This window comes from Falco punctatus, assembly GCF_963210335.1.
Source record: "Falco punctatus genome assembly, chromosome: 5".
Taxonomy (NCBI): Eukaryota; Metazoa; Chordata; class Aves; order Falconiformes; family Falconidae; genus Falco; species Falco punctatus.
In genome coordinates, this window is record NC_137584.1 from 1,962,970 (window position 1) to 1,974,097 (window position 11,128).

Genomic DNA, 11,128 nt, shown 5'->3' on the forward strand with positions numbered 1-11,128 from the left:
TAATACTGGCCTTCCCAAAAGGGACATTATTTTATCAAAAAAGTTGTAAGAGAGACAGCATTAGCTTCATTTTTTATGTATGTTTCTTACGAAACAGGGAATAAAATGTCTAGTTTTATAACGAGTTAAGAATAGAATGTATGTGTTTCAAAATTGTATTCACGTCTTTCACACATTTCATCCAATGCATTTATTTTACCATTTCCTATATTGACTGGAAATAAGACTAGACAGAAGCCTACCTAGAAAACATTGACTAACCTCAAAAAAAAAAAAATCCAGCTTTTTAGACTTGCAATAAAATAACTATGATAAAAAATCAGCTTTACAAAAGGCTAGCTGAGTTAAATTAATATATGACATTATATATTCATAATTTTATATAACATATATAATATATATAATGAGGCATCATATTAAAAGCCAAGAGTTGCTATAATGGAAAAACTAAACTTTTCATCTACTCAAGCTCAACGTGAAGTAAGGTAGGGACAGAAGGTAAACTCTCAGCTGTTGTAAATTATCACAGCTCATGGAAGCTTGCCATTTTACACCTTCTGGGGAATCTGAACTTCAAAATTATATAGCACTTTCCTTCCAAGTATCTCAAAGCAATTTATAAGCAGTAAAACTCGGGCTTCTCTGAGCGAAGTGTACATTTCAACCATTTTCCTAACATGGGAACTAAGAGAAGGAAAAATTAAGTGATATGGCAGAAGACAGCTGACATATAATCAAAATCTTCTGTCCCCTCAAGCTGTCCACAACCGAGTCTCTTTACTCCACTACCAAAATCTCCTGTGGAGATCTTTGTGCTCCATGCCACTGAGCAAAACCTGGTGAGATGCAGGTATCTGAAACTGAGGAAAAAACAGATCACTAAATATCATCTGATGAAAGTATCTGAGGCATTTTTGCAGCTGAAGAGTACATCTCACAGAGGCAATAAAACACTGCATTTTTTCTTAACCGTCTTGAGACAGCAAAGACAAAACTATCCCAGTGTGCTTCAAGAGAAGCGTGTTCTTGTGCGATCAAGTCCTCAAACTAGACTTGTTTCCTTCACAGTCTTTTAGACCTTCTCTACAAAGGCAGATCTACAAATGTGCTTCTTGAACCAAACCCATTCTTCTGCCGTGACGGAACGAACAAACAAGGCCCAGTGCAACTCCTAGCAACGACACTCCATATGTACAATTGTGCACTCAAAACCTGTCCGAGCTAGTGTGCAGTCCCTATTGCAACAGACTTTACAGCCATCCCCCTACTGACAGACACTCTATTTTGCTGTGCACTGCAATGACTGTCACACCTGGGAGTGTACACAAATAAAACAAATGAGCTGGGACTGATCACACTGGAAAGGCTTTACTTACTCCTGCAATCAAAGTAAATTTTGTTTTAACAAGATTATCAGAGTGTGGAGGGTGAAAATCCATTCAGAGCAAGCAAAGCAATAAAACCAAGCCCAAAACATGGCACCTGGAGATAGAACCTTGCTTTTTTCCTTTCAAAAAGGTCCAGCCACAGAAAGTCAGAAACAACAAGCAAGCCCCTCCACCACAAACATTCCTAAAATGTAGCTTCATAGGTTACTAAAACTTACAGAGCTAACAGATCTGCATCTCTAAAAACTGGATTAAATGGCAAGAAGCTCAGAGGTAACAACTTCTTGCCATCCATTTTCTAACTCATCACAAAAATACTCAAGTTTGGACCCTCAGTCATTTGTTGTGATGGTAAAATCAACATTGCTAGATGCTTCACCTCTGTCTGATAAGTTTTTCTGAAGTTGCAATGAACAGAAGCTTATCTCTTCATAAACACAGCTGTCTAACTAGGCCCTTAACTGTGATTTGATTTCAGTTTAAGGAGATCACAGTTTACAATAGGATTTCTCTTCTCAGAGTGAGAACAGAGCACATGGGAGGAAGACCAAGAGGATCTCCCCAGCAGCCATCACTTCAAAATCTAGAGTTGGTCATTTTTATTTTTAGAGGAAACATTCAGGCTGACATCAAACACACTGAAACTTTGCAGAGCTGCATTCAGCATTAAAATCAGTTGCCCTTATGTAATTATAAGTGGAAATGACAATCTTCCAATGTCTGATACACTGTTTTTATTGCTATTCCTCTCTTGTTATTTTTCCCCCGAAATATATTTTAGAAGTATAGTGGCTGTCTATGGAGACAGGCAACTACAAGCTTTCATCAGTAAAAATTGTTAGAAAATGAAATAGGCACAAAATCGACAAAATTCTTAACAATGCAATTCAGCTCTGTGAAAATTAGTCTAAATGATTCTTGAATGTAGAAAAATTCCTATTCCTTTCTTCCTTATTGTTAGGGTATAATTTTCTATGGATTTAATAGGCAAATCCAACAAATCACATAAAATGTGTCATCTTCTATAATAATCTTGACAATAGCTATACAGGACTTGTATGTCATTAATATCTTAGGTCACACACAAAAATGTACATCAAAATACATATTCTCCTTGGTTGGTTTATATATATGTATGCTCTCAACATGCCATGTTACTACAAAATCGCCAAGGTCAATTTTTCCAAGTGAAATCACCAGGTGGTTTTATTATTTTTTTAAACGAGTGCTATCAGCAGCACCTTCATAAGAACTTTGTTTCTGGTTTGTTCTGCTTTAGTATCTTAATGAACCAACTAAACCCTCTGACAAGAACAGTGTCAGCTTACCATTCAAAACTATCAAAATAGACAAAAACTATCTGAGTGTCCCCTACTTTCTCCCAGTCACTTCACCCCTGCAGTCATCAAATGTTAGCCACTGAAGTCCACATTATGCATTAGTAAACCTGATTCAACTCTGAAGCACTGCTGGAACCTCATTTTAACACAGACGACCCCGCTAATACTAACTGCGGGAACATTTAGGCCTTTTCCTGTCAGTAGGCAATTCACTTCTCCTTTCTCAAATCCCAGGAAGACTCAGAAGCCAGCATGACAACAACAAAGCCACATATGTATTTTAAGAGTTGGTATTTCTTTTGGCTGATTTTTCACAAAGGGATATTTTTCTCCCATTGCTTTTTTAAATACAAAAAACCCCAAGCAAGTACACTAGCAGAAGCTCACTTGGCTTTTTTGAGAACAGCTTCCCTTTTAATAAAATCACATCTTCTTAATGATGTCAATTCTATTGACTTTGATTTAATCTCCACATGATGGGCTTCAGATTAATGCCAAACTCATTATTTTTAAGTTATGAGCTAATTTTTCAAAATCAACTAATTGTTGTAAGGATGTTATTTCTTTTAAATAGTGACTTAAACACTTACAGCCACATTTGTAAACACATTTCAGATCCCAAATGTACCTCATGAATTGGCAATGTCAGAGCTTCCCTACTACAAGATTAAAACAAACATAAATTTATTATTTAAACTGACTAAATCACATCTGAATCTAACTGAAACAACTGCAATTGCTAAAAGGTGAGCCTTATAAAATTCAGATATGGTTTCACATGAACATAGGCCCCACCCTAAAGGAAAGTTTAGTTTGAAAGCTTTTCAGGACAGATTCTCACTTCAGAAACTGCGATCTTTCGATCTGCCGTTATGACCCCACATAGAGCTCTGCCTTGGAAGCCACTTCACAGTGAGGCTTCTTTAGATCTTTTTGGACAAACGTATTTGTCGTAATTTCTTCCATTTCTCCCTGGCATGAGGGAGTCCAAGGTGATCAAAGGAGTAGAACGGCCCTTTGTCATAAGGCAATGAAAGCCCCAGCTCTGCAACTCACTCGCACATCTGGAAGCTGCCAAAGGGTATCCCTGGAGGAGTAAGCAAGGTTGTGCGGTAGTGCTACTGCTTATCCATCTCCTTGCCTCCTCACCCTCCCGGCGCCACTAGTGTCCTGGTCCTGGGGCCAGAGCGACAGCAAGGGACAACAGCTAGCCAGACCTCAGCAGTCGTGCCAAACTGACCCACTTAATAGCAGGTCTAGACATACAAGCGCAAATTTACTTCAACCAATTTTACACACTTAGTTTAGGTACTTAACTCCAAAACTAGATTCTAGCTACCTTAACGTATTGATGACAAATTGTATGGTTTTAGACAACCTGGAATTCAATTTCGTTTCTCCATCTTCTTTGGCACCATAGTTACAAATAGAAGTAATGCTTCTACCAGCTCCCAAAGGAAAACTTGTTCAAATACAGAGTTGGGAATTCTCAAAAGAACTTTTCATCTTCTATCATTTTCCACAAGCTTAAATCCAACAGAAACAGTGTTAAACAGCTTTACTGGGAGTAGAGATTGCTAACATCTGTATCTCTGAATGGAAGACATTAACTGAGAGAGTAACAAGATCATCCATGGTATCTGTGGGTTTTAGATTATGAATGTTGTTCTCTTTAATGTAAAAATGAAAATAAGGTGTATTTCCTACCACACCTGGCTTTCATAACAGCCTGAGCAACTATCTTTTATGTAACCATATACCTGCTCATTAATAAATTATACTTCAGTTAATCTCCGACAGATCAGTGCCACAAAGAGCATAACAGTCTATAACAAACACAAAACCCACTATAACAGATTAATTCAAGTGCAGAATGCAATATCACAAGAGCAGTCTTGCTGTGTGCATGCTTTGCTGTCCTTTTTTGGTTTTCTAAATAACACCCATCCACTGCTTAGCTGAAGAAGTGACCGAAATTCAAGAGCTGTGGGCACAACAGCCTTCCTAAATACTGGTGTGATGTTCTGTGCACTTCTGAAGTTAAGCTGGGATAAATAAGGTGAGGCAATATTACTGTAGGACACCAAGGCAAAAGTAATGTTCTCCAGTAATTCTCTATTGCTCACAGCAACAGCAGCAAAATAATCAAGTTTTCCAATTGGAACTGACATATATTAAAACCAGTAAAATAAGAATACACAGTTGCTCCCCATATAAACCTAGTTTTAATATAGAAAACCCCTTTCTATGCTTCTATACTTGATAAATAACAGTAACAAGATTAGCTAACATTCAAGAAGTAACAGGCAGAAACTTCCAAAAAATCAGAAGAAAAACATATATCAAGTTCACAAAACTTTACAGTAAATGACAAGATTAAGAGGCCATAAGATTTAAGCTAAAGCAAGACAAAGAGGGAAGGTGCTTCATTAAGAGAAGGAGAGAGTGCCAACAGGGGTAATATTCATTTCCAGTGTAAGCCAAAATGCCATTACTACTACAAATGATGCAGAAATTGTATCAGGAAAAACGTGCATGACCTGAGCATATCGGCAGAGCAGAGTGTGAGATTCAGCTGCTTCCATCCACTGTAGCCCGGCACAAACCCTGCCTAGTCTGTAGCTCCAGTGGACACTGATCTTCTTGCAGATTCTGTGTGACATCTGCCAGCTTGGCCTATATATAATGGATACCCTACCAAAAATGCCGCGTGTGCCTATGCTTATAAAAATTAACCCTACAAAATAGTCTAGAGAGACCATAAGTAGTACTACCATTGCACACAGTCAATTCAGGTGAGATACCTGTGATAATGAGCATTAGCCTTAGGAAAAGGAAACCTACATGCTGTCACATTTTATGTTTTCACACTGTTTTTATTTGAGGGTAACTATGTAATCTTGCTTGCAGCTACTTATGATACACAGTGCAACCATTACCAATCTAGCACAGTGGATACTGAGTTTCAAGGGTGGCACTTTGGTGCTTTTAGGTAGACTACTCATGAAAAGAGTACTAAAAAGAGGGTGAGAACTCAACAAAACACACATGGACCACATGCTAATTTTCCCATACAGCCTCACCAATTCACCTCAGCCTTGATAAGCAAACTCCTTTTTTCTCCTGATAAGGGGCTGACAGCCACATTTTAGTGTGGCGGTTTTCTACTTAAGGCAAATACTCACTAGGGACAAGCATTAGACCACCAGGCATGATTTCATTTATTGCCCAAGAGAGCACTTAAGCTTATTTCTTGAACAGTGAAAGGCTAATATACTGTTTAAACACAGCGTTGATTACTGAGATGCTTTTCTTCACTTACTGCTTTATGTCATTACTTACTTTGCAGTAAAACTTAAGTTCACTTTTAGCAAGGCACTTAGTCCACATTTCATCAAAACATATATATACATCCCTGAGAAACATTCATTTTGCTCTCTCCATATTAAAAGTTACCTGCAGAATCAAAAGGCTGAAAAAAAATTAAATAAAATCAAGTACTGTGCTGAAGGAATGCCAATCTTGTGCTGGAACATGGCAACCCACTGTGGAAACCGCTGTTCTGCGTAGGAAAGATGTCTTTGGGCCTGTCTTCAGCAGACAACTGCTCCATCATAACAGCCTGTTATAATTCATACGCTGCAAAATTTCCTACAGTACTGAACTCTGTGGGATTTCTCTGGACAATACTTTTGGCCCTCCACAAATGCCACCAGGAGATTCAAAAATGGAGCTCAGGTATAAGAGAAGGCCATTGAATTTACTCTCCCTTAGAAAAGGATAACAGGACTATAATTAACAAAATTGGATTTATATATTCATTGTTTTTATAAAATAGATAATTAACAACTCATATTGACCTGTAACACTGTAGTCTTCCTGTCTTCTATTTTTCTATTTATTCAAGCAAAGACCCTTCTCTAATACAGAGATCAAAGATTGATTTGGCACATCACATCCACAATAACAAACGGAATAACTAGTGCTATGCTTTCATATGTGGAAAATATACTTTACGAACACAAGTTCACAAGTTGCACACAAAGAAGTTAATATGGCTGGAATGTCTTGGAAGCCTAGACGTGGAAAAGACTCAACACTGTTGAATGCTTTCTAGCTGAATCAGCTACTCATGCAGTTGTATCTAGCAGTTTTTACTAGATAGCTTGCTTATTAGTTGATTACCAAGAAACTGAGTTGCATGGCAAAATAATAATAAAAAAAAACCCAACCAGAAAAAACTCCTAATCTTAAGTTCGGAAGTACTGGCAAATACTAAAATTGATCTATTTGTAATGTTAGCCGTTTAAAAAATATATATCCTCTAACAACCTACTTAACCAGTAGCACAGAAGTAAAAAACTAATCTATACTGATCTCATGTTAGGATTTTTTTGCCAGGTGTGATTTGCGATTTCACCTGGATCAAGTACAGTACTTAATACAGTATGATTTGACCAATGTACTGCTGGAAGACAGGACGATCCAGTAGATACTTCTATCTGTAACTATTAGTATGATCCTTGAAATATGAATATTTAAGCTTCATGACACTGAATTTTTTAGTAACAAACATGGTAAGGCATAACTATATTTCAACTAAGGCTAACATCAGTTTTTAACTTAAATATTCAGCTTGTTTTCTACTTGCTAAGATTCCAACAAGAAGCCCTCTACTGCTAGATTTCTCTGAGAATACGTTCTGTCTTACAGGGTTGGTTACCTTTTCAATTATCAAGGGAAAGAATTCATCTGCTTCCTTAAAGTAGAGCCAATGAGCCTTTCAAGTAATGGCCAATTATGAAAAGATTCACTTTTCACTTCATGATAAACTAGACATTTATGTCCTCGTCATGACCATTTCCTGTGAATAAGAGTGTGCTGCACAGCCCATGATGAAGAGGAAAAATACTAAACAAGTTCCTTTTTTTTCCTCCAACTTCTTCAGGGTTCTTCCTTGATATTCTTCAGGTTTTTATTTAATCCTTTCTTCCATGCCACTGCTTTAAGTCTACTTACGTTTTAATGCAGCCGATAAAGCACAAATTTCATATATACAAAATAATGTTTCGTAATCTCACATGCTAGTAAAATGTAAAAACTCAATATGAAAACAAATCCTACGTCAACTAATAATCATTGTGACTGTCTTAGTCTAGCTAAAAAAAAACACCCTAATGATGAAGGCTAATAAATTGTTCCGATTTCACAGGCTATGAAGGTTTACTGGTGGGATTTATATTGTTTATTTGTTTTAAAAGAAATACATCATTATATTTCTTGTCCATTGTCTTTGCTAAACATAAGACACCTACATCAAACCAAAGAGTTTCAAAAGATTTCAAGAACTAAAAAAAGAAATTAACTACTTAATTTGTCCACTTTACCCTGGTCTGGAAGTCACGTTTTTCTACCTGAAAAGATCAACAGGAATGAACATAGTACTCTACATTAATCCATGTCCTTGTATACTGCCATTAATATTACTGTTTAACTTTCTCAAACTTGTTTTTTCAAGGCTATATTTCACCATATTCATACAAACTGGGCAATTGTGAATCGGTAGTCAAACAAAAATCCAAGATGTGCCAGATACAAGCTGCAGTCACTTCATTTTAAATCACTTCCAAGCATCAGCATACGCATCTTGATGTGTTAAAATAATTGCCTTAATATTTATGTGCATTAGGATCAAATCACCAAGTGGACATTAGTAATTTAAACTACTGGAAATAACCGTACTCTGCAGACAGTGGCACCCTTTCCAGAGATCATCTGAGGGAAGCTTTAATTTTGTGCTTAGGACTTCATGGGAGCCCCACTACTAAAGGTGCTTCGCAGACACAATGAATTCATATTGCCGTAACACACACGCACATGTGTATGCAGGAAGCCACACTAGTCACAGGTAAGACAGACAAATCCAACGGTAGCAGCCCCACATCAGCTTTTCTATTATCTGCCCCACTTTGTGCCAATTTCCTCCAGCTTCCCCAACACCTCTTGCTTTGCTGTTCTTCCTTAAGACATGGGATGGGGATTTGTCAAAGTCAATGAGCACTTTATTACAGTGAGAGTGCTCAGTAATGAACAATTCAGCAATTTAATGAGATTCTGTAGATCTGTCTCCAGCCTGTCCATCAAGTTTCACTTCTATAAAGCACCCTGACACTAATCCTCTGGCATACCCAATCTTCACCCTGGGCTGAATATTAGATTCTTCCATGCTATATTGCATTACCACTATAACCTTAGCAAAAATGATGAACTTAACTACACTTGAGGCAATATAGCCGGTCTGATTTGATTTTCTTCTATTGGGTTGACTACGAGGGAATTATTTATTTACTAAGATAAAGCAAAAATCCAGTTTCTTATTACCTTCTGAATGCCTAAATTGGTAAATATTTATGTGTCTTTTAATTCATTCTGGGGACCTGGAATATTTATAAATATATATTTATTCCTGGTTGTACAGACTGAATTTAAGAGACACATGCATGTGTTGCCTGCAGCGGAAAAACTAGTTTTAAAAAAAATTATTCGAAACAGTATTAGTAACCTTTAGAGAGGCAATTATGATAACACTTAAATGGACAACGTGGAGTTTGTTGTCACTCAGAAAGCAGCATATTACCTATAAGTATCTCTCCCCAGTATGACCCTGCAACAGAAACAGAAGCTTTGTCAAATTTGCCTCATGAAGTGTTCATTGTCTGGAGTGCACACAATTAGGAAAATTATTTCCAAGTTCTTCCTGCAGGACAGGACAATGACACAAGATTTAAAAACTCCCACTTCCCAAACATTGTTTCAGCAGGTTACAGAGGGCATATTGCTCTGGATATGCTTGCTCATTACTGAGCTGGCATTAATTTGTACTTGTATGGCTTTCTTTAGCAACTTTTCTAGCAAAACTATACCCAAGGCATGTAACCAGGAGATTTCACTGACCCTGCAGAGAAATGATGATAAAACCCAACTGGCCAATCAGGGACGCCCCATATGTGAACTTCAACATCAAAACCTTTTCTGATAAGGGGAATATGGGCTAGGACTCTAGAGTACTATGCTAAAAAAAACCAAAACCAAACCAAATTCACTATCATGGGTAGAGTGCTGCAGGTTCTGTTATACAGACACACTCCAGAGACTGGGACAGGAAAGAGTCTAACTTTATATTAACGTTTGCAGAAAATACTATGTTTGTAAAATACTCCATAATCTAATGTTTTGGAAACAAATATGCCAGTTACCAGACTGAAGGGTTGAGTTACATCTGCATACTGTCTTTATGGTTTGAAGAGCTTACCAAGACATTTTTATTTTTTTGAGAATAAGTATTTTGTTGCTGCATGTTGTTACTAATTCACAGAACATGATGTGCCCCACACATGAAAATGTTTTACACTTTATGAAAATGATGGTATATAAATGAAATTATTTGCTTAGAACAATCCAAAAGATAAGTAACAGGGATTTAAATGTAAATCAGTCTTCTGACTCAGTCTTCTCTGGACCAATAGAACACACTTCCTAAAAAGAAAGCACAGGTTTCTTTCAAGCAAGTTACATTCTACCTTGAAATATCCTGAAATACTTTCCTCTGTAAAATACGACAGCAGAAGAAAACAGAAAGAAGTGTTTGGGTAACCAACACTATAGAGATTTCCTTCTACTATATTGTAAATTGCAATTTTTACAGACATATGATGGGAATACTTCCAAGGATAGATTTTTGGCTTAGGTTTTGTGTTTCTCTTTACAGGCTACGTGTTTTTTTCATATTGGGTTCACACACACACACACTGAAGGTCACAATATAATGCTGTTATCTTGTTAATATATGGCTAGCAACCTGGCCCTTTTCTAGATCCAGCTTTTTTAAAGGAAACGATCTCCATCTCCAGCTTCTTGCTGCAAACCTTCCACTAAAACCTCCACCCATCTCTGAGCAGAGCAGCCTCTGTGTTGATTATCTAATTTGCTTCAGGCAAAGTCAGCTGTGGTGGCCTAAATGACTACTGACTTTACACAGCTAAGTTTACCTGAAGTGAACAGGAATGACTGCAGAAGCAAGTTTGCCACCAGGCTTGCAGCAGTAGCCTCACCAGAGGCAATAATAATTGAGCGGCATGCATCAGCCACCTCTTCCCACCAACAAAGCTGGATCTGGAAGAAAATCTCTGGCCATATCAGAGTAAAAGAAGTTAAGCAGTAAGACAAATTTATCTTTTAAACAAACTAATTGCATTAACACAGCACAAACTTTTTTGAATTTAATGTAAAAATTTCCCTCAGTTGTTATTCACAGTTTTTGCTCAAGTGCTTATCCTCCCTCGAGATTGCTCCAGGGTTTCAAAACAACAGATTACTGCTACAGTTTATAGAATATCACAC

At 37.3% G+C, this 11,128-nt stretch overlaps 1 protein-coding gene across 6 annotated transcripts in view; it reads right to left on the minus strand.

The window, feature by feature from the left end:
* The window catches only part of KLHL32 (kelch like family member 32), a 136,302-nt gene that overhangs the window by 32,137 nt on the left and 93,037 nt on the right, over positions 1 to 11,128 (minus strand). The gene's annotated exons all lie outside the window — the stretch shown is intronic.